The following is a 24,022-nucleotide window of genomic DNA, read 5'->3' as shown; positions in this document are numbered from 1 at the left end:
CAGCTCGTACCATCTAGTACACACGCAAGACAGCCAGAAATGTACCAAAGTTCAACCCGAATTGTTACGCGATTTTCACAGTCTATGCTCAGCTACAACGTGAGTTTTATATTCGGTCCTTTTCAGTGGATTTTTTTAAAAAGAAGTTGCGCGCCAAAAATGTTCCATAATTGAATACTGAACATGCCACGCAGACTTCTTCACAAAGGCCGAGAGTTCACACGCGTTTATCTCTCCAACTAATTCCTTCACAAATCTCAAATTTTCACATTCTTTCTGCAAATGCATCTGCTTTCACGGCGATATAAAGCGAATGTGAAATAACAGTACCTTCTTCATTTTACATATAACTTTTTCAGACACATTCAACATGACCCGCGCATCCAAGAGTGAGACTACGACTCCTCAATGCCGTTGCTCATAGAGCATATACTACGTATATTCTAGAGCACGGGAAAGACTTCACTCTAATTGGTTGATCCAATGAACAGCCATTCAGATCAATCTTTCAAGATCATATTCGCGCCTAAACCGTTTTACTCCAATTAACATTCACAGATGCAATTACTTCAATTTATGCTGCAAATATCAATAAAATGTTCCATCAAACTAAACCAACGAAAACAAATCTTGAAATAACTTTAGCAAAACAATACTCTACAAATAACTACTCTGGCTGCCTTCTTACAAGAACAAGCACACTTGGATATACGTCTTCAGCAAGTAAGGGGAATTACAGCTTTCGTTGCAACAGCTTGTTGCACACTTTCCCATGGCCAAGTTACATAATGTTTAACAGGAGATAATACTGAATCTTTACGTGTGTCCCGCATACACACTCTCATTTACTCTCATTTATTTACACAAAAACAAATAGTTATTAAATAAATATTAATTCTTACTGAATTCTCTAATACGTTAACGAATAATAGTGAACGTTATTTAAGTATAAAAATTGAAACATACTGACCTAACATTCTGTAAACATCGATAATGGTTGCAACTGACAGCAAAGGACAAACTGTTATGCATCTGAACTGACTTTAATTTTACTAGTGTCGGTTTCTGGCATTTTTGGTAATTTTCTCTAACTTTGAAAGTATCCCAGTCAGAAAGCTGAGATTTTGCAACCAGCTTTTTTTATAACAGAAGGTCAAATACAAAGTTTTTTTCGAAATTGAATAAGATTTAGTATCGTTTATTTTGATTCTTAAGGGTTTGAATATTCTGTCGCTGGAACTGACTCAAGTAGCGCTTATCACGGTCGTGCTAGCAACAGGTGCGAGTGAATCACGCCGAGATAAAAGCAGCTGTCACCGTCACCGACTCCGAAGCTACGATCCCGTACTGTAAGGTAGCTTACTGCAATAAAATGCTATTGCGGTTTGACTCGCGACGTTACACATCCCTGAAAACCTAAAATTTCTTTTAAGAATGTATATGGTTCTTACAAAATACGGAGCAAACAGGAAGAATTCCAATATCCACATCGACACTGCCAAATCTAAAATGGGTCTCACGAAACTCTATGTTAAACTAAAGTCTTTCACAAATAAACAAAATACTTGAGATTACATTATGTATAATTACATCAAATAATCATTGGCTATGACTTGATGGCATACATAAAATTGTTATAGAAAAAAAATTTCAATTCTTTTCTCTCGCTTAATCCAATACTACAACTTTTTCTTTCAATTTATATTTACAAAACACTCATGAGGAAACTTTTTCATTTTGTACCTAATTTTTTAACCCAAAAACAAATATTCTCTTTCATCGCTTATGGAGCGTCTAAAACTTCACTGAAACATAAACTTTTATGAACGAAATGGGAGTCGTCTATACCTACAGCACTTTTCCGAAACAAGATTGGGGTCTCGCCTACTTTCACTGACGAAACAGATGGGTGCGGATCACTAACACTTACGTATAGGTCACATTATGGCTTGTCAATGGCATACAGCGTCCAGCTCTGTCTCAACTACCGTATTCTTTCTCAGTATTGTTTCCGGTTCCATCACATTATTCGTACCTGCAACTGTGGGGGATCGAACTCAGGGATGCGAGGGACGTCGAGCACGTCCCACGTGTCCTCTGATCGGTCCAATGCTGTGGCCGCCCCTGGTACTGCCTGCACTGAGGTTGACCCCTCACCCGTGGTCGAGTGGGAGATCATTCCAAAGTCTGGCAGGCAGCGAAAATCTTTCCGAGGGGCCGATCGTAGGGCCTCCCCGGTTCGTTTGATGACGAACAGGTTTCGGGCGTTACCTGTGGCTGACGATGTCTCTGAGCCGGATGCAGTCGTCCACCCTGTTCCAGAGGAAATTTCTCATCTCGCAAGGTCTGGCCATTCACAGAGGGTGGGTTTGCTGGTAGTTGGGAGCTCCAACGTTAGGCACGTGATGGGGACCCTTAGGAACATGGCTGCCAAGGAGGGGAAGGAAGCCAGTGTGCACTTCGTGTGCATTCCGGGGGGGGGGGGGGGGAGTCATTCCGAATGTGGAAACGGTGCTTCCGTATGCCATGAAGAGTACAGGGTGAAGCCAACTGCAGGTGGTGGCTCATGTCAGTACCAGTGACGTGTGTCACTTTGGATCAGAGCAGATTCTGTCTGGTTTCGGGCGGCTAGCGGAAATGGTAAAGACTGACAGTCTTCCTTCCGCGATTAAGGCGGAGCTCACCATTTGTAGCATCGTCGATAGAACCGATTGTGGTCCTTTGGTCCAGAACCGAGTGGAAGGTCTGAATCAGAGGCTCAGGAGGTTCTGTGACCGTATAGGCTGCAGATTCCTTGACTTGCGCCATCGGGTGGTGGGTTTCCGGGTTTCGCTTAATAGGTCAGGAGTCCACTACACACAGGAGGCTGCTACACGGGTAGCGGGGCCTGTGTGGAAGGGACTGGGCGGTTTTTTTTAGGTTAGAGGGTCTCAGGGAATCACGGATGGAACGTCCGTCTCAAAGTGGGCAGGTCAAATACAGTAAGGTAGTAGTAGAAACGATTGGTACTGTAATTGTAAATTGTCGTAGCTGTTTTGAGAAATAACCAGAGCCCCAAGCCCTAATAGAAAGCACTTAAGCTCAAATAGTTGTAGGTACAGAGAGCTGGGTAAAGCCGGAAATAAGTTCAGCCGAAATTTTTTCAAACAATCGAACAATGTTCAGAAAGTATAGATTAAATACAGTTGGTGGTGGAATATTTATTGCTGTCAGAGGTAGTTTGCCTTGTAGCGAAATTAAAGTAGATAGTTCCTGCGAAATAGTATGGGTAGAGGTTACACCTGACAATCGGACTAAACTATTAATTGGATCGTTTTACCCACCCCCCGACTCAGAAGATATACACTCCTGGAAGTGGAAAAAAGAACACATTGACACCGATGTGTCAGACTCACCATACTTGCTCCAGACACTGCGAGAGGGCTGTACAAGCAATGATCACACGCACGGCACAGCGGACACACCAGGAACCGCGGAGTTGGCCGTCGAATGGCGCTAGCTGCGCAGCATTTGTGCACCGCCGCCGTCAGTGTCAGCCAGTTTGCCGTGGCATACGGAGCTCCATCGCAGTCTTTAACACTGGTAGCATGCCGCGACAGCGTGGACGTGAACCGTATGTGCAGTTGACGGACTTTGAGCGAGGGCATATAGTGGGCATGCGGGAGGCCGGGTGGACGTATCGCCGAATTGCTCAACACGTGGGGCGTGAGGTCTCAACAGTACATCGATGTTGTCGCCAGTGGTCGGCGGAAGGTGCACGTGCCCGTCGACCTGGGACCGGACCGCAGCGACGCACGGATGCACGCCAAGACCGTAGGATCCTCCGCAGTGCCGTAGGGGACCGCACCGCCACTTCCCAGCAAATTAGGGACATTGTTGCTCCTAGGGTATCGGCGAGGACCATTCGCAACCGTCTCCATGAAGCTGGGCTGCAGTCCCGCACACCGTTAGGCCGTCTTCCGCTCACACCCCAACATCGTGCAGCCCGCCTCCAGTGGTGTCGCGACAGACGTGAATGGAGGGACGAATGGAGACGTGTCGTCTTCAGCGATAAGAGTCGCTTCTTCCTTGGTGCCAATGATGGTCGTATGAGTGTTTGGCGCCGTGCAGGTGAGCGCCACAATCAGGACTGCATACGACCGAGGCACACAGGGCCAACACCCGGCATCATGGTGTGGGGAGCGATCTCCTACACTGGCTGTACACCACTGGTGATCGTCGAGGGGACACTGAATAGTGCACGGTACATCCAAACCGTCATCGAACCCATCGTTCTACCATTCCTAGACCGGCAAGGGAACTTGCTGTTCCAACAGGACAATGCACGTCCGCATGTATCCCGTGCCACCCAACGTGCTCTAGAAGGTGTAAGTCAACTACCCTGGCCAGCAAGATCTCCGGATCTGTCCCACATTGAGCATGTTTGGGACTGGATGAAGCGTCGTCTCACGCGGTCTGCGCGTCCAGCACGAACGCTGGTCCAACTGAGGCGCCAGGTGGAAATGGCATGGCAAGCCGTTCCACAGGACTACATCCAGCATCTCTACGATCGTCTCCATGGGAGAATAGCAGCCTGCATTGCTGCTAAAGGTGGATATACACTGTACTAGTGCCGACATTGTGCATGCTCTGTTGCCTGTGTCTATGTGCCTGTGGTTCTGTCAGTGTGATCATGTGATGTATCTGACCCCAGGAATGTGTCAATAAAGTTTCTCCTTCCTGGGACAATGAATTCACGGTGTTCTTATTTCAATTTCCAGGAGTGTAGTTGCTGAACAGTTCAAAGAAAACTTGAGGTCATTTCAAATAAGTACCCCGCTCATACGATTATAGTATGTGATGACTTTAATCTACCCTCGATATGCTGGAAAAATTATACGTTTAAAGCCGGCGGCAGGCATAAAACGTCATCCGAAATTGTACTGAATGCTTTCTCAGAAAATTATTTTGAACAATTAGTTCATGAGCACACTCGAAGCGTAAATTGTTGTGAAAGCGTACTTGACCTTTTAGCAACAAATAATCCTGCACAAATAGTGAGTATTATGACGAATACAGGGATTAGCGACCACAAGGCAGTTGCTGCTAAGCTGAATATCGTAACACCTACAACCATCAAAAAGAAACGCAAAGTATATCTATTTAAAAAAGCTGATAAAAATGCTCTTAACGCCTTTTTAAGGACAATTTTCACTCCTTCCGATCTGATCATGTAAGTGTAGAAAGGTTGAGGGATGTTATCAAACAGATAGTATCGACAGCAATTGAGAGATAAATACCACATAAATTAATAAGTGATGGTACTGATCCCCCATGGTACACAAAACGGGTCAAATCGTTTTTGCAGAAGCAACGAAAACAGTATGCCAAATTTAAAAGAACCCAAAATCCTCAAGATTGACAAAGTTTTCTAGAAGTTCGACGTATGGCGCGTACTTCAATGCGAGATGCTTTTAATAATTACCACAACGAAATTCGGTCTCGAAATCTGGCACAAAACACAAAGAGATTCTGGGCATACATAAAGCACACCAGTGGCAAGACGTAATCAATACCTTCACTGCGCGATAACAACGGTGAAGTCACTGATGACAGTGCCACTAAAACGGAGTAAATATTCCTGAATTCCAATCAAGAACAACTGCCAAGATGAGAAACATAGAAATAGATATCCTAGGTGTCGCAAAGCAGCTTAAATCACTTAATAAAGGCAAGGCCTCCGGTCCAGATTGTATACCAGTCAGGCTCTTCTCAGAGTATGCTGATAAAATAGCTCCATATTTACCAATTATATACAACCACTCGCTCGCAGGAAGATCCGTACCTAAAGACTGGAAAATTGCTCAATTCACACTAATACCCAAAAAGGGAAGTAGGAGTAATCCACTGAATTACAGGCCAATATCACTAACATCGATTTGCAGTAGGGTTTTGGAACATATAATGTATTCGAACTCTATGAAGTACCTCGAAGAACACGATTTACTGACACATAGTCAGCACGGTTTCAGAAAATATTGTTCTTGTGAAACACAACAAGCTCTTTATACTCATGAAGTAATAAGCGCTATCGACAGGGGATGTCAAATTGATTCCATATTTTTAGATTTCCAGAAGGCTTTCGACACTGTTCCTCACAAGCGTCTTCTAACTATACTGCGTGCCAATGGAGTATCGCCTCATTTGTGCGGCTGGATTCGTGATTTCCTGTCAGAAAGGTCACAGTTCGTAGTAATAGACGGAATGTCATCGAGTAATACAGAGGTAATATCCGGCGTTCCCCAAGGAAGTGTTACAGGCCCTCTATTGTTCCTGATGTATATTAACGATATAGGAGAATCTGCGTAGCCCTCTTAGATTTTTTGTAGATGATGCTGTCATTTACCGTCTTGTAAAGTCATCAGATGACCAAAACCAATTGTAAAATGATTTAGATAAGATATCTGTATGGTGCAAAAAGTGGCAATAGACCCTGAATAAGAAAAAGTGTGAAGTTATTCACGTGAGTACCAAAATAAAGTCACTAAATTTCGATTACGCGGTAAGTCATACAAATCTGAAGGCTATAAATTGAACTAAATACTTAGGGATTACAATTACAAGTAACCACGCTTGTCCGCCCTATTCTGGAATACTGCTGTGCAGTGTGGGATCCGCATCGGGTGGGACTGACGGATGACATCGAAAAAGTACAAAGAAGGGCAGCTCGTTTTGTATTATCGCGAAATAAGGGAGATAGTGTCACAGACATGATACATAAATTGGATTGGCAATCATTAAAACGAAGGCGTTTTTCGTTGCGACGGGATCCTCTCATGAAATTTCAATCACCAGTTTTCTCCTCCGATAACGAAAACATTCTGTTGGCACCCACCTACATAGGGCGAAATGATCATCAAGATAAAATAAGAGAAATCAGGGCTCACACAGAAAAATTTAAGTTCTCGTTTTTGCCACGTGCCGTTCGAGAGTGGAACGGTAGAGAGACAGCTTGAAGGTGGTTCATTGAGCCCTCTGCCAGGCAGTTTGTTGTGAATAGCAGAGTAATTACGTAGATGTAGATGTGTAGATGGAGATTCAGGATGCCTTAGTGTCCATTCTAAGTATCTGCATCCTAACCTAACGCACACACATTGATCCTAATTACAAATATCTCGAAGTTTGACTCTCAAATTCAAAGGTAAAAGCAAGACTTTTTCAAAGAAATTTTCATATTTTTTTTTCAAAACTTTACTGTAGTATCAGTTTCACTTTAGTCAGAACTGTTTCTTAGACAAATTCATATTCATTATTAATCCAACATTCCTTTACATTTAGTATTAACTAACTCATTGAAAAATGAATTAACTGTGTCCCTCAAATCTTTAACAGTACCTGAAATTGGCATTATTACTGAATTCTTTTTCCAAAATCTGCTTCAGTCATTAACCAAGTTACTGTTACAAATTCTGCTTATTCAAATTTATTAATCTTTCTTAACCTTCTTTTAAACAAATCTTACTGTTTCACTTTACATAAATAAACTGTTATACACAAAGAAATTACAATATCATTAAATAAAATGAAAAATTATTTATGCCATCTCTGGCTGCTCTTCATAACATCATTACACATTACGTAAAGAAATACAAAGTTTATTAGGCACTGAAAATCATTGAGTCCACCTCCTGTAATTCAGAAACAGCTTCTATATTTATTATACAAAAGAGAAAACAATTTTATAAAATCGCTGAAATTTACTCATGTCGGCTTCAGTGGCTCAGAGGCATATTTTATCGATTACTATGTACAAAGAATACTTATTCTACAGAAGGTCCTTCTAAATTTTCTACAAATTATCGTTGCCAGCTCTTGTGGCTCTAGCAATACACATTAGGGATATATTATATGAGAAATATACATTATTATTGGCAAATAATACCAAAAGTTTTCATAGAAGATATTGAACATAACTCATGCCACCTCTGTGGCTCTGTACATCTTGTACACAATATTACAGAAAAATACAAAGGGTCCTTGTAGAAAACTATTGAACCTCCTAGTCAACTAGAAGAATACTTATTCTATAGAAAGTCCTTATAAAGTTTCTACAAATTATCCTTGCCAGCTTCTGAACTCTACCAATGCACATTAGACATACATTATATAAGAAATATACATTCTTATTGGCAAAGTATAACAAAAGTTTTCATAGAAGATATTGAACATAACTCATGCCACCTCTGTGGCTCTGTACATCTTGTACACAATATTCCAGAAAAATACACTACTGGCCATTAAAATTGCTACACGAAGAAGAAATGCAGATGATAAACGGGTATTCATTGGACAAATATATTATATTAGAACTGACATGTGATTGCATTTTCACGCAATTTGGGTGCATAAATCCTGAGAAATCAGTACCCAGAAGACCCACCTATGGCCGTAATAACGGCCTTAATACATCTGGGCATTGAGTCAAACAGAGCTTGGATGGCGTGTACAGGTACAGCTGCCCATTTAGCTTCAAATTATTCAAATGGCTCTGAGCACTATGGGACTAAATATCTGAGGTCATCAGTCTCCTAGAACTTAGAACTACTTAAACCAAACTAACCTAAGGACATCACACACATCCATGCCCGAGGCAGGATTCGCACCTGCGAACGTAGTGGTCGCGCGGTTCCAGACTGAAGTGCCTAGAACCGCTCGGCCACTTTGACTGACCCATGCAGCTTCAACACGATACCACAGTTCATCAAGAGTAGTGACTGGCGTATTGTGACGAGCCAGTTGCTCGGCCATCATTGACTAGACGTTTTCAATTGGTGAGAGATCTAGAAAAAGTGCTGGCCAGGGCAGCAGTCGAACTTTTTCTGTATCCAGAAAGGCCCGCACAGGACCTGCAACATGCGGTCGTGCATTATCCTGCTGAAATGTAGGGTTTCGCAGGGATCGAATGAAGGGTAGAGCCACGGGACGTAACACATGTGAAATCTATCGTCCCTTGTTCAAAGTGCCGTCAATGCGAACAAGAGGTGACCGAGATGTGTAACCAATGGCACCCCATACCATAACGCCAGATGATACGCCAGTATAGCGATGATGAATACACGCTTCCAATGTGTGTTCACCGCAATGTCGCGAAATACGGATGCGACCACCATGATGCTGTAAACAGAACCAGGATTTATCCGAAAAAATGACGTTTTGCCATTCGTGTACTCAGGTTCGTCGTTGAGTACACCATCGCAGACGCTACTGTCTGTGATGCAGTGTCAACGGTAACCGCAGCCATGGTCTCCGAGCTGATAGTCTATGCTGCTGCAAACGTCGTCAAACTGTTCGTGCAGATGGTTGTTATTTTGTAAACGTCCCCATCTGTTGACTCAGGGATCGAGACGTGGCTGCAGGATCCGTTACAGCCTTGCGGATAAGATGCCTGTCATCTCAACTGCTGGTGATACGAGGCCATTGGGATCCAGCACGGCGTTCCATATTACCCTCCTGAACACACCGGTTCCATAATCTGCTGTCATTGGATCTCGACCAACGTGAGCAGCAATGTCGCGATACGATAAACCACAATCACGAAAGGCTACAATCCGACCTTTATCAAAGTCGGAAACGTGATGGTACGCATTTCTCCTCCTTACACGAGGCGTCACAACAACGTTTCACCAGTTAGCGCTGGTCAACTGTTGTTTGTGTATGAGAAATCGGTTGGAAACTTTCCCTTATTTCAGCATGTTGTAGTTGTCGCCACCGGTGCCAACCTTGTGTGAATGCTCTGAAAAGCTAATCATTTGCATATCACAGCATCTTCTTCCTGTCAGTTAAATTTCGCGTCTGTAGCACGTCATCTTCGTGGTGTAGCATTTTTAATGGCCAGTAGTGTACAAAGGATCCTTGTAGAAATGTACTGAACCTCCTAGTCAATTGCTGTGGCTCTTCATTACACATTATTGAAACTAATTCCAGCCACCTTCTGTGGCTCTCAAAACACCTCTAACACCAGTCAGATACTGTGCCTCTTCATCATCTCATGATCCAAATTTAATAATATATAGACAGTAAATACATAAAGTCCTTATAGAGAATTACTATGCCTGACTCATGCCCCCTTATGTGGCTTTCAATGGACGTCAAATAAAAAACTTCTTTTTACTCATTTGAACAGGCAACTCTCTTGCCTCTAAGATATCTCTTACAACATCTTTACAAGTCACAAAAGTTTGTGACAACTCTTCACGTTACTTTATAGTCACCTTAATGTATTCTTTTATTCCTCTCTCTCTCGATTAGTCACTTCTGAGTCATGTTATTTACTCTAACTGCTCTCAAAAACTGTCTTCCTTTTGCCTCCTAAACCCACTCTACAAACTTTATTCTATCATTATGTACACTACATACTATAACAGGCAAGTAAGAAGGAAAGACGACAGCAAAAGTTCTGAATGATGAAGAGGATGGTTGACAACACGAAAAGAAGGGGAAGCAGTATTGTCAAGAACTCGGGATGCCTGGTGATCGTCAACCACCTGACACTGCAAGGAATGCGTGTCCCCTGAGGCTTCTTAGTTGCTGCTATTTAATTGTTGCTTCAGTATGTATTTCATTAAATCAGATATGTTTCTCAAGCCAAGTAACTTATGTGACTTAACTTACTCTAATCGGTAGGCATTAGCATGGGTTTGGCTGTAATTCATAAAGGTCCCACATATTCATCTGTAAATATTTTAGTTTCAAATGTAAGTTTTTAAGACTTTTCTGTAGTTTTTACCAGCGCCAGGTCACCAATCTGAAAACTCGTAGGACTCGTCCTCGCATCATGCCTTCTTTTCCTTTCCAAAGTCTTTTTTCTAATATTGGCACGTGCTATCTTCTTCTTTTCTTCCATCGCTACTTCCGTGAGATTAGGAAATTCCACTAAATCAAAAGGGAGATTATTAGGTCTAATTCTCCCCATTAATTCTACTGGTGCAAAACCCGTGGCTTCATGTTTCAGATTGTTAATTACCTACTCAAAATATTCCTAGTAGCTAGCCAAGGCAGAGTGTTTCTTATGACAGTATATCCTACAGAGACGAATAAGTTCTTTCATGATTCTTTCACACATGTTACCCTGAGGATAATATGCCGAAATTTTAATGTGTTCCACATTTTTCTTCTATAAACATTCCTCAAAATGCTTAGAAATAAATTGAGGCCCATTGTCTGACAAAATTGCTTTACAAAATAGTCCTTTTCCAATTTTCTCACTATTACCTCAGCATTGGCCTTTTTAATTGGATAAAATTTTACATACTTAGGAAAACCATCTACCAGTACGATCATGGACTCACAACTTCCATTTGAGACTGGCAAAGGGCCAAAAAGATCCACTGCTACTAAATCTAATTTGTTTTGAGGTTCCACAGAGTAAATCTGTTCCTGCACAATTCTATTGTTTGCTCGTACCTTCTGACATCGGTCACAATATTCTAGTCTCTTTTGCACTCGATGCCACATGTTATCAAAAATGACCATTTCACTCAATTTAGCAACACATTTACGAGCTCCGCAATGCCTATACTTCCTGTGTATAAAATCAATTAACAAATCCACATGTTGTTTGGGGAAGCAAATGCACCAGTTTTCATCATCAGTGTTCTCTCTCCTTTTGAAAAGTATATCTCTGGCCACCTTGTAATATTCGGCTAACTTTGGAAATTCGGGGTGACCTATCCTGCTTTTTCCTAATTTCGAATTATCATCCCGGTTTTGCTCCCGTCTAAGATTCTTGCAGATGCACTTAATCGCTCCCTCTTCGTGCAGTTGAATAACCGCCAGCAAAATTTCATCACAAGTCCTGTTTCTTAGTGGATCCACCCCCTGCTCCTTTTCCATTACACTTATAGATAATGCATCTGCCACGATTTTCAGAACCCTTTATATACTTCATCTCATAGTCAAATTGCTGTAAGTACATAGACCACCTCCTCAGTCTGCCATGCTTAAGCTGACAAGTATCTAAATATGTTAGGGCATTACGGGCAGTAAAAATCATAACTTTATATCCTAAAAGATATTGTTCAAATTTCTGCAATCCAAAAATAACGGCTAATGCTTCCAGTTCCGAAATGTTGTGATTGTTTCCGCTTGTTGCAACGACCGACTTGGAAAGGCGATTGTTTTGTGGACCGTTTCTCCACCAACCTTTTCGATTTGGAACAATTCCACCTCCAAACCTGTAACCACAAGCATCTGATCCTAAACCAAAAGGTTTTTGAAAGTCAGAATGTTTCAAAATCTGACTGTTCACCAGTGCTTCTTTAAGTTTTTCGAAAGCTGTTTGACACTCCTGGGCCCACTTACAAGGTTTGTTCTTCTTCAAAGGTTCCGTCAGACAAGGTTCATTAAATAACTCACCCAGTATAAACTTTCGGTAAAGTCCGAAAAGGCCAAACATACCCTTTAGCTCTTTACGTGTATTTGGGGCTGCATAGTCTTTAATAGCCTTTAATTTACCTGAATTCGGCATAATCCCTTCACCACTGACTAAATGTCCCAGGAATTTAATTTCTTTCTTCACAAATTCGGTTTTGTCTAATTTCAGTTTCATTCCCCCATTTTAATTGCCTCTAATACCTGTCTAACAATATGCAACGCTCTTCCCAAGTGGGAGTCAAAACTAATACATCATCCACGTACACAGTTATCTGCCTTAATAACTGATTACCTAAGACTTGGGAGATTGCCCTAACAAAAGCACACACACTGATGTTCAACCCATATGGCACTACCGTATATTGGTAACATCGTCCTTTAAACAGTAACGCTGTGTACTTTCTGGAGTCTTCAGCCAAAGGTAAATTCCAGTAACCACACGTTACATCCATAAAAGTAAAAAATTTTGCATCTTTAAATTTTTGTAATAATTCTTCTTTGTTTTCAGGTCTATCACTTTCTGGTAAGATAACTTTATTTAATGCCCTGGCTTCCAAAACTAGCCTAATTGAGCCATCTTTCTTAGGTACTACAACCAATAGGTTATTGTAGACACTAATTGCTTTTTCAATTATCCCCCATTCGAGCATTTTCTGTATCAAATCGCGAACAGCTTCCTTATGCACTTCTGTAACAGCGAAGGACATTTTACGATCCGTTCCACTATAGACAAATCAAAAAATTTCTCTAATTTCTCACCCTCCAAAATAATCTTGGTTTCTGCAACCCTATCCAAGGTGTCGTCAGAACTATTTACATCATTTACTTCTTCCTCCTCTCCCGTCCCTTCGTCCTCACTCTCCAAAATAACTTGATGCAGTCTATTTACAACATCCTCTTGAATTCCCATAGTGTCACTTCCACCGTCTACAGGTAGTCTCACATCGGTTTCGCAATGCTGATTCACTCCCACCACCTGACCTGAGTCTTTACTTTCTGCATGAAGTTCCTTCTTAGCATGGTTCCTGCGATCTTTACTAGAACTTTCCTTGCCACGAAATGCTACTTCCTTTCCTAAAGAAATAAATTGCTTCTCAGTGTCACTCTCCTCTGCTCTTCTGATTTCTGTAACATTACTTTCAGTACATTGTTTAGTAGGTGCCTTCTTCACAATGGGCGTTTCCCTGCCGTGCGATGCCGTTGCCTCTGACGTTTCTATTACCTGATAGGTGACGCTCATCCATTACGTCACCGACTCGCAGCTGATTGCAATCAAAATTCTGTCGTCTGTCACTGAACCTACTTCCAGCAGTACCTCCTCTTCCTCTATACCTACCCCGGTAATCATTACCTCTTTGTACGCCTATTCTATTTGCATTGACTTCCGTCCTATTGTCATTGGGTCTCGCGGGAAGTCTATATTCTCTCCTATTATTTTCCTCCTCTTTCAAAATGTTTTCTACTCTTTCTAAATGATGGATAAACCTACCAGTATCATCTCGAGGAGCCGAAATGATCTTATTCCGCCAATATAACGGCAACTTATTCTCTATGCCCATAACGATCAGCTCTGTTTCTACCTTTGCATTTAAATTTGACAAGGTAGTCACCCACTTTTGTACAAACCTTTTGATGCAATCTTCATTTGGGTCACACTTCTCCCCCGACCAAAACTTGTTTAAAACTTCCATCTGCTTTCTCTTTCCCCAGTATTCTTCGAAAAAATCCTGTCTGAAATCACCTAAACTGTGATACTTATCAGAAGCTAAATTTCCCCATATTCTAGCTTCCCCCATTAAATTTGATAAATGAAACAAATCTTTTGCTTATCGTTCCACACTGTAGGAAATACATATTTGAAATCACTCCAAAACTCTTTTGGATGAACATTCTTATTTGGATAAATTTCAAAAATTGACGATGTGTCACATAGGCAATTTCAGCAGATTCCACAACACCATTAGACACTACACACGCATTATTGTTGTTAGCTTTCTATTCAACCATTGTTAGTGTACCTTCATGGTTACATAGCTGCTCATTTACCTCAGTACTAAACTGGCCGATGTTACTTTCAATATTAGTAATTCTATTAGACATTTGCACACCAACCTTCATACACACATCGTTTCCTTCCTTAATTTTACTTTCTAAGACAATTTGGCTACCTTTCTCACTCAGAAGTCGCATTTCATTGCCGGTTGTTTGTGACAAGATCGTTTAAGAAGGGGAAGCGTCTATCAGCAGGTGTCGTTGCCTAGTTTGACAGAAAGTAATCGTTTTGTGATGTTGCAGCTCGCGATGGTTCGGATCACACGACTGTCATGCGAAAATGGAGTCGTTGGGCTCCATAGGACCATCTCAACGCCATGTGGCCTTAGGAGATTAGCACCCAAGTGGTCAAACACATTGTTTGCTCCATCATGCTGGATCGTACGGTTATATAACGTATCTTGCTTCACGATTGTGTGTAACAAGGCAGTGCGACAATGTCTGGAGCACACTGTAAACAGTCAGCATGGCCACCAGATTTGCAGCTTTCCTTTACACGACAGCACAGAAAGTCGCGCCTACAGTGTTGCGACCCACGATAACACCGGACAGAGAAGAGACAGCACGTCGTATTTTTATAAGAGTCTCAGTTCTGCGTAGTGAATCACGATAGACGCCTCCATGTGTGAAGGCTTCGAGGAGAACGAACGTTACCAGCTAGCATTCTTCATCGTCATCTGGATCCAGCACCTGACGTGCTGGAAGGGGATGCCATGGGATGCAGAACACGATCACCTCCAGCTCACATAGCCGGTCATTTGGACTGCAGGAGTATGTTTGTGGTGTACAAAGGCCGGTGATTGCACCCTATCTTCAAGGCCTACATGACTTTATATTTTAACAAGAAAGCTACGTGGATCAGAAAGTATTCGACTGTTACCCTGGCTGGCATTCCCTCCAGATTTCTTACCCGCTGAAAACATCTTGTCATTGGTTTCCGGGAGACCACTACTTGTCAGCCATTATGACTGATGAACTCTGACATTAAACTGTAATATTATGGGGAATGATGTACCTGTATCCTTCATTCAAGCTCATCTCGGCTCGACTCCCATTTGGGGAAGGGTCATTGCTGCAGCACTGTTCATTGGAATTCCCAAACTACACACATGCAAGCCACCTACATATTTAGTCACATATTCTTCATCTACATCTACAGCTATATGGTTACTCTGCAAATCAGACTTAAGTGCTTGGCAGAGGATTCATCGAAACGCCTTCACACTAATTCTCTATTATTCCACTCTCGAATAGCGCACGGAAAAACGAACGCCTGCATTTTTACGTGCGAGTTCCGATTTCCTTTATTTTATTATGATAATCATTTCTCCCTATGTATGTGGGCGTCAACAACATATTTTCGCACGCGGAAGGTCCCGCCGCAACGCGAAACAGCTGTGTTTTAATTATGTCCTTCTCAAATACTGTATCATGTTCATGACACTCACTCCCCTATTACTCAGTAATACAAAACGTGCAGCCCTTCTTTGAACTTTCTCGATGTGCTCCGTTAACTCAATCTGACAAGGATCCCACACTGCACAACAGTATTCCAAAAGACGACGGACAAGCGTAGCGTAGGCAGTCTCTTTAACAGTTTAACAGATCTGATGCGTCTTTTAAGTGTTCTGCCAATAAAACACATTCTTTGGTTCGTCACTCTCACAACATTTTCTATGTGTTCTTTCTATTTTAAGTTATTCGTAATTGAAATTCCTAGGTATTTAGTTGAATGCATGGCCTTTAGATCTGATTGATTTATCGTGTAACCAAAGTTTAACGGTTTCCTTTTACCACTTATGTAGATCACCTCACACTTTTCATTATTTAGGTTCAATTGCCAATTTTCGCACCATACAGATATCTTATTTAAATCGCTTTGTAATTGGTTTTGATCTTCTGCTGACTTTACTCGATCACTTACCGTCAATTAATACGAACTGTGACCTCTCTGACAGGAAATCACGAATCCAATCTTATAACTGAAGCGATATTCCACAAGCATGCAATTTAATTACAAGCCGCTTGTGAGGTACGGAGTCTAAAGTCTTGTAGAATGGTTCAAATGGACCTGAGCACTATGGGACTTAACATCTGAAGTCATCAGTCCCCTAGAACTTAGAACTACTTATACCTAAATAACCTAAGGACATCACACATCCATGCCCGAGGCAGGATTCGAACCTGCGACCGTAGAGGTCGCGCGGTTCCGGACTGAAGCGCCTAGAACCGCTGGGCCACAGCGGCTGGCAAAGTCTTGTGGAAATCTAAAAATCCGGAATCAATTTGATATCCCTTGTCGATAGCACTCAACACTTCGTGTAAGAAAAGGACTAGTTGTATTTCAGAAATACGATGCTTTCTAAATCCGTGTTGGCTATGTGTCAATAGACGGTTCTTTTCGAGGAAATTCATAATGTTCAAACACAATATACGTTCCAAAACCTTGCTGCATATCAAGGTTAATGACATGGGTCTGTAATTTATTGGATTACTCTTATGGCCTTTCTTGAGTATTGGTGTGACCTGTGCAACTTGCCAAGCTTAGGGTACGGATCTTCCGTGAAGTGAGCGGTTGTCTATAATCACAGGTCAGTTACAGTAACTGGAAGTTGTGCATTTTTTCAGTTGTCTTGGGTCGACCATCTGTGACATGGAAAGTCATGATGATGAGATAAGAAGATCGATCACACTGAGGCGAGTGGCTATGGAGAAGCTCAACAGTATCTATCAGAATCGAGCAATAACGAACACCCCAAAGATCCGGTTTGTTTTAAAACTCTTGTTTCCCTTCTTCTTTCATGTTTGCGAAACATGGATCCTTAAGGCCGATCACAAGCAAGTTTTTGAAATATTTGAGCTTTTTGGCACTGGCGCAGGATGCTGTTCACAAAATGGACTGAAAGAAGAACAAATGTATCCATTATTGAGCAACTCATTACCTCCAGGCGCCTTTCTTCTCGTATTACCCAAAAAATTCTCCATTGCCTTGGCCATATTCTCAGAAGAGATGGAGAAAACCTAGAGAAAATAATCGTGGAAGAGAATATCGAATGCCAGAGACTAAGGAGATGAGCAGCGAGCAGATTTATAGATCAAATTAAGGAAATCTCTGGTCTACCTCTTCAGCAGGCGCTAAGGAAGCTGGTAACCGTCCTGAAAGGAGAATCTTGCTTCATAGGATCACGACGTCCTGCAATGAGCACAATGTCTTGTGATGATTTGATATGTAATATATTAAAAGATGTATATAACCTATGTCCGTCCAAATGTTCATTATATTATCGTGTAAAAATTTGAAGTCAAGAACTTTTCGAAATTTTTGATAACAACGTTAAACGACCACTTGTCTTTACGTAGTAGTAATGAAGTGCAGATTACCACATCGTCTGTAAAAAGTCTGAAGTTGATATTACTATAGTCTGCAAGGTCATTATTATAAATTATGAACAGTAAGGGTCCCAATACACTTCCCCAGTGCACACCTGAAGATACTTCTACATCTGTCGACGACTCTCCGTCCAAGATAATACGCTGCGTCCTCCCTACCAAGAAATCTCGAATCCTGTCAAAAATTTTCTTGATACTCAACATGATCGCACTTTCTACTAGCTGATTTCGCTAAATGGGGACAAACTGCAGGAAATAACACATGAAAGGATAAGGAGCAAGAAACGTCGTACGAACATGAGGCCGGAAATGCTCTTCAAAGCACGTACACCCATTTGCAGACCTTTGGCAGTGTAGGTTTCAATAATTGAAAGCATACATGAGAACACAACAGGCATATGGGAATGTTCGGTCTGTACTAATGTTTAAGTTCAACACTCAAGGTGGCAATTAGCTGAAGCACCATCACGTAGTAGCCAGCATCACGTAGTAGCCACCATCACGTAGTACCACGAAATGCACGTCTTCCAGCAGCGAAGTCAGGGAGAGCCGCAGGAGGTGCAGATGTGCCTGACCTGTGAGGTCTTGTGGGGGGATGACAAGTCCCAGCAAACGGTCGCCAATAATCTACGCCTATAGATTGCGGCTAAACCGGTGCTGATGGTTCGCTGTCACCATACCATGAGAATTCTCCATGGTCCATTGGTGGATGTTGTGAAGGTTGACGGTATTGCCTCGACTAAAGGCAGCCTCATCTGTGAATAGCAAGGATGACAGCAATCTTAGTATCATGGTGGCCAGTGCGACGAACCATTGGCAAAGCCGTCGCCATGGAGTCAAATCCGTAGGTAACAAAGACTGCATACTTTGGCAGTTATCACGGAGAATGTTCCACACGGTCGTCTGTCTTACCCCATCCTCGCGCGGCACCTGCCTGGTCCTGATACCAGGGTCACCATTAAAGATTTTTTACCTCCACCTTCGAGTGGGTGTGCCTCTCTTGGCTCACATTCCCAGAGATATGCCCCAGCGGTTGTTTCCCCCTCAGCCTTAGTTTCCTGCAGTTTGTCCCCATTTAGCAAAAGCACCCTGCATAATAAGTGCAAGTGGTCATATCTGTTCCCTGGGGCGTCCGGTGATCAGAAGTAAAGCTGTCCGACTATATGGTCCGTATCTCATAGCGAGTTCTTAGTGCTGAAGAAGAAAGACTAGGTATTAAGGTCCCGTCGATGATGAGATCGTTCGTGGTGGAGCACAAGCTCGCATCTGGGAAGGCTAGGGAGGGAATTCGAATGCGCCCTTCCAAAGTAACCGTTGCAGCATTCACCTTAATCGATTTAGGGAAAATCACGAAAAACCTAAATCAGGAAGGAAGGGCAGGGATTTCAACAAAGACCCCCCAGAATGTGAGCCCATTGCGACACCTCTCATAGCGTGGTGGTCCCGGAAGGTGTTTCTGTTCACGTGTAGATATTTTCGGGCACTGACTTAATGCACCGTGGCCCTGGTATACGCTGCGACAGTAGCCGGCGAGGCCTGTCACAGACAGGACACAGCATCCTGGCGACATGGCGACGCGTCAGAAGCGCAGTGCCCGTACAGCTCCGCAGATGGATTGTGCCACCCACCCACCAGCTAGCCGCGGTCAAATGCTCTCGTATAGCTGTCTCACCCACTCTGCTCCAGACTGTTTCGTGACGGTCAGTGTTAATGCTAACGACATGTCAGCCACATGGCACGCCCAACCACTCCATTCGCCGTAGCTGTCTCTAACAGCAGCTATCGTTAATGAAATTACTTGCGAGAGTATACAGAGATTTTTCAGGGATGTACGAAAGTGCGGGAAACAAGAGTGTATCTAACCAATTGGAAAATGAATACAAGGGATAGCATGTAAGTGAAATACCCTCTGATCTCCTCCTACAAGAAGATCGCCCTCTGTCAACTCTCAGAGTTGAATAACTGAAGAGTGAATAACTAGATTTTTCTTTCACAACCACCACCTAGAAATGCCACCGCACTTATATGCGATCTCCTGATTATTTTCTTTATGTTTCTTCAGATTACTGTCTTTCCACAGGTACGGGAAACTGGCCAAGTGTCCATACGAAATTACTTACTGAAACCTGTGAATACTGGCTCCTTTGCAGAAACTAAATTCTTACCCTGAGACAATCCGGATATGGGAGACAGGAAGGGATGCCTCATTTCAGGTTTCCGTGGTGTATACTGCTTGAAATGTCCTGAGAAGAATATCAGGTGCAATAACAGTGACACAGAGCGTGTTGACGAATTATCGTTGACACGGATAGTGACATAAACTACGATTTCATTCTATAACTGTCACGGCGTACACGAGACATTGCGATGTTTCCAACGGAATGGAAATTGCAAGCTTCGTGCCGTAGTGAAATTTGTTATAGGGAGTCTTTTTGGTAAAAAAAAAAGTGTCAAGAAGAGCCTACCATAGCGACCTAACAGTGTTGAAGGCACCGATGATGATTTCGATGCAGTATGAACAAGTAGAACTGTTAAAAGCGTAAAGTTATTACCAATGTAGCTGATGCCTGTATTCCAGTTTAATCTATTAGTACTACTGTGAAAATAATTGAGTCATTGTCATATGCATGTAAAACTTCGTAACCAGCACATGTGTCCTTCTCATTTCACTTCGCACTGTTCAATTATGAAATTATTTCTATGTTAATGGAAAATTACTTCCCATCAGTCCAGTTAAGTTTTGCGGAGGGAGGAATATTTCGGTTGTAAATGCAGTTATTCCACGTTAACCTGCATGTTCTTTGTTAGCTTTATGGAAAAAGAAGGAAATCTAATTATAAGGCTTCTGTTACAAAATCCACTGTACATTTACTGTGGCCAATTCATAAGCCGAGTAACGTAAGGTATAAAAATCTATTTTATTTGCTGAATGCTTCAGGATGTCAAAACGAGGTTTTCGCAAATGGTACTACGTGGAGGGGTACATAATTTTGTTGCATAGCTAATGGTATAAACTCTTGTATGAAGTGACTAGGATGCTGACGGTATATTGGATTGGGTGCACGACAGTTATGTCTTTTCATGCCCGTGTTATTATCTGTAAACCCTTTTATGGGACAAGAGTCGTTAAAAGCAGTAAAATAGTGAAACTTCTACCATAATTAAAATGTAACAATCCTCTACAAACGATGAACCGCAAAATAGGTCTGCTCGGACCCTGAGGGTTATTATGAGCCCATAGCCCAAAAAGTTTCGGCGTGTTGTCGGTGCTAACAGTTACTCATGAGAGTGCTGGAACTAAATTTTACGCAGCAGTGCGTTAAGTAAGGACAAATTTGTTAGTTCATATACTGTCCACCATTATATAATCCGTCTGAAGACATTTTCAGGGGCTGATGTGGACTCTGGGCACAATTTATTGGTTATGAACTGTAGATTAAAAGTGGAGAAATGGCAGAAAGGTAGGAAATTAAGGAGATGGAACCTGGATGAGTTGAAAAAACCAGAGATTGTTGAGAGTTTCAGAGGGAGTGTTAAGGAATGATTGGCTACAACAGGGGAAAGGAATACAGTAGAAGACGAATGGGTAGCTTTGAGAAATGAAATATTGATGGCTGCAAAGGATCAAATAGGTAAAAAGGCAAGGCCTAGACGTTTTTGAATGTCCAAGAGATACTGAATTTAATTAATGAAAGGAGAAAACATGAAAGTGTAGCAAATGAAGCAGGCTAAATGGAATACAACCGTCTAAGAAGGAGGCGGAGATTAGTGTTTAACGTCCCGTCGACAACGAGGTCATTAGAGACGGAGCGCAAGCTCGGATGAGGGAAGGATGGGGAAGGAAATCGGCCGTGCCCTTTCAAGGAAACCATCCCGGCATTTGCCTGAAGCGATTTAGGGAAATCACGGAAAACCTAAATCAGGATGGCCGGAGACGGGATTGAACCGTCATCCTCCCGAATGCACCGTCTAAGAAATTGATATTGATAGATCGCTAAGCAGGAATGACTAAAGAACAAATGTAACGATAACGAAGCGTATATCACGAGGGGATCGACCGATACTGCATACAGAAAAATTAAAGAGGCCTTTGGAGAAAAGAAAAGCATCTGTATGAATATCAAGAGCTCAGACGGAAAACCAGTGCTAAGCAAAGAAGAGAAAGCTGAAAGGTCAAAGGTGTGTATAGAGGAACTATAAAAGGGAAATTAACTTTAAGGCAAAATTAGAGAAACAGAAGAGGACCTAGATGAAAATGAAAAGATAGACATGATACTGCGAGAAGAATTTGACAGAGCACTGAAAGACTTTAATGTAATTATTCCAATTCCAAAGAAAAGATTTATTGACAGGTGCAAATGTTACCGAACTATCAGTTTCATAAATCATAGTTGGAAAATACTAACAGCAATTCTTTACAGGAGGATGAAAAAACTGGTAGAAGCCAACCTCGGGGAAGATCAGTTTGGGTTCTGAATATCGCGAGGCAATACTGACCCAACAACTTCTCTTACGAGACATTGTAGACATAGAGAAAGGTTTTTACAATGTTAACTGGAATAAACTCTTTTAAATTCTGAAGGTAACAGGGGTAAAATACAGGGATCGGAAAGCTATTTACAACTTGTACAGAAACCAGACGGCAGTGATAAGAGATGATGGGCATGTAATTGAAGCAATGGTTGAGTAGGGAATGAGACACGGTTGCAGCCTATCACCGATGTTTTTCGATCTGTGCATTGATCAAACAATAAAGAAAACCAATAGGAATTTAGGTGGAAGAAAAAGTCTGAGATTTGCCGATGACACTGTCATTTTGTCAGTGTCAGCAAAGAACTTGGAAGAGCAGTTGAATGGAATCGACAATTTCTTGAAGGGATGATATTAGATGAACGTCAGCAAAGGCAAAACAATGGTAATGGATTGTAGAAGGATTAAACCAGCCGATTCTCAGGGAATTAGATTTCGAAACTAGACATTAAAAGTCATAAATGAATTTTGCTATTTGTGTATTAAAATAACTAATGATGACCGAAATAGAGAGGATATAAAATGTAGACTGGCAATGGCAAGAAAAGCGTTTCTGAAGAAGAGAAATTTGTTAACATCGAATTAAGTGTTAGGAAGTCTTTCATGAAGGCATTTGTCTGGGGTGCAGCCTTGTATGGATGTGAAACGTGGAAGATAAATAGTTCAGACAAGAAAAAAATAGAAACTTTGCCAGTGCGGTGCTACAGAAGAACGTTGAAGATTAGATGGGTAGATCACGTAACAAGTGAGGGTGTCCAAAATGAGATTTTCACTCTGCAGAGGAGTGTGCGCTGATATGAAACTTCCTGGCAGATTAAAACTGCGTGCCCGACCGAGATTCGAACTCGGGACCTTTGCCTTTCGCGGGCAAGTGCCCGCGAAAGGCAAAGGTCCCGAGTTCGAGTCTCGGTCGGGCACACAGTTTTAATCTGCAAGGAAGTTTCAAGTGAGGGTGTACTGAATAGAACTGTGGAAAAAAGAAATTTGAGGCACAAGTTAACTAAAGGAAAGAATCGGTTGATAGAACACCTTCTGAGTGATCAAGGGATCGCCAATTTAGAATCGGAGTCAAGTATGGCGGATAAAAGCTGTAGAGGCAATCCAAGAGATGAGTACAGTAAGCAGATTCAAACGAATGTAGACTGCAGACGTTATTCGTAGATGAAGAGGCTTGCACAGGACAGAGTAGCATGGAGAGCTGCATCAAATCAGTTTTTTAACAGTGGACCACAAAAGCAGCATACTGGCCACCAGCGGCTCTGTTCTGGCTCGTTTATGAAAATGAAATTTGTTGTTTCGTTTGCTCCTCAAACTTTCGTCATATACACATACACACCTTCGAAAGTGCAGAGTGTGAGAGATGGCTGTAAAGGCGTGTCTCGTTATCATGGTGTATTTCCTCTTCTTGGTTGACTTTTAGCGGGTTTGAGTTTCATAATCCGATATTTTAGCTGTCATTGAGTTCAGTTTATGCTACAGTTCCTCATTCCTTATTATGTTATAGATTTTTGCATTTCCAAATGCGTTCCTGTCGTGGTCTGTAACATCTTGTCTAATGGTACTCTCCCAGACGATGTGATCTGATATGCCGATTGTTTCACATTCACAAGTGTCTTTGGTGCTCACTCGTATTTTTAGT

The sequence above is a fragment of the Schistocerca americana genome, chromosome X (assembly GCF_021461395.2).
Source record: "Schistocerca americana isolate TAMUIC-IGC-003095 chromosome X, iqSchAmer2.1, whole genome shotgun sequence".
Taxonomy (NCBI): domain Eukaryota; kingdom Metazoa; phylum Arthropoda; class Insecta; order Orthoptera; family Acrididae; genus Schistocerca; species Schistocerca americana.
Note: the sequence above shows the minus strand (reverse complement) of the source record.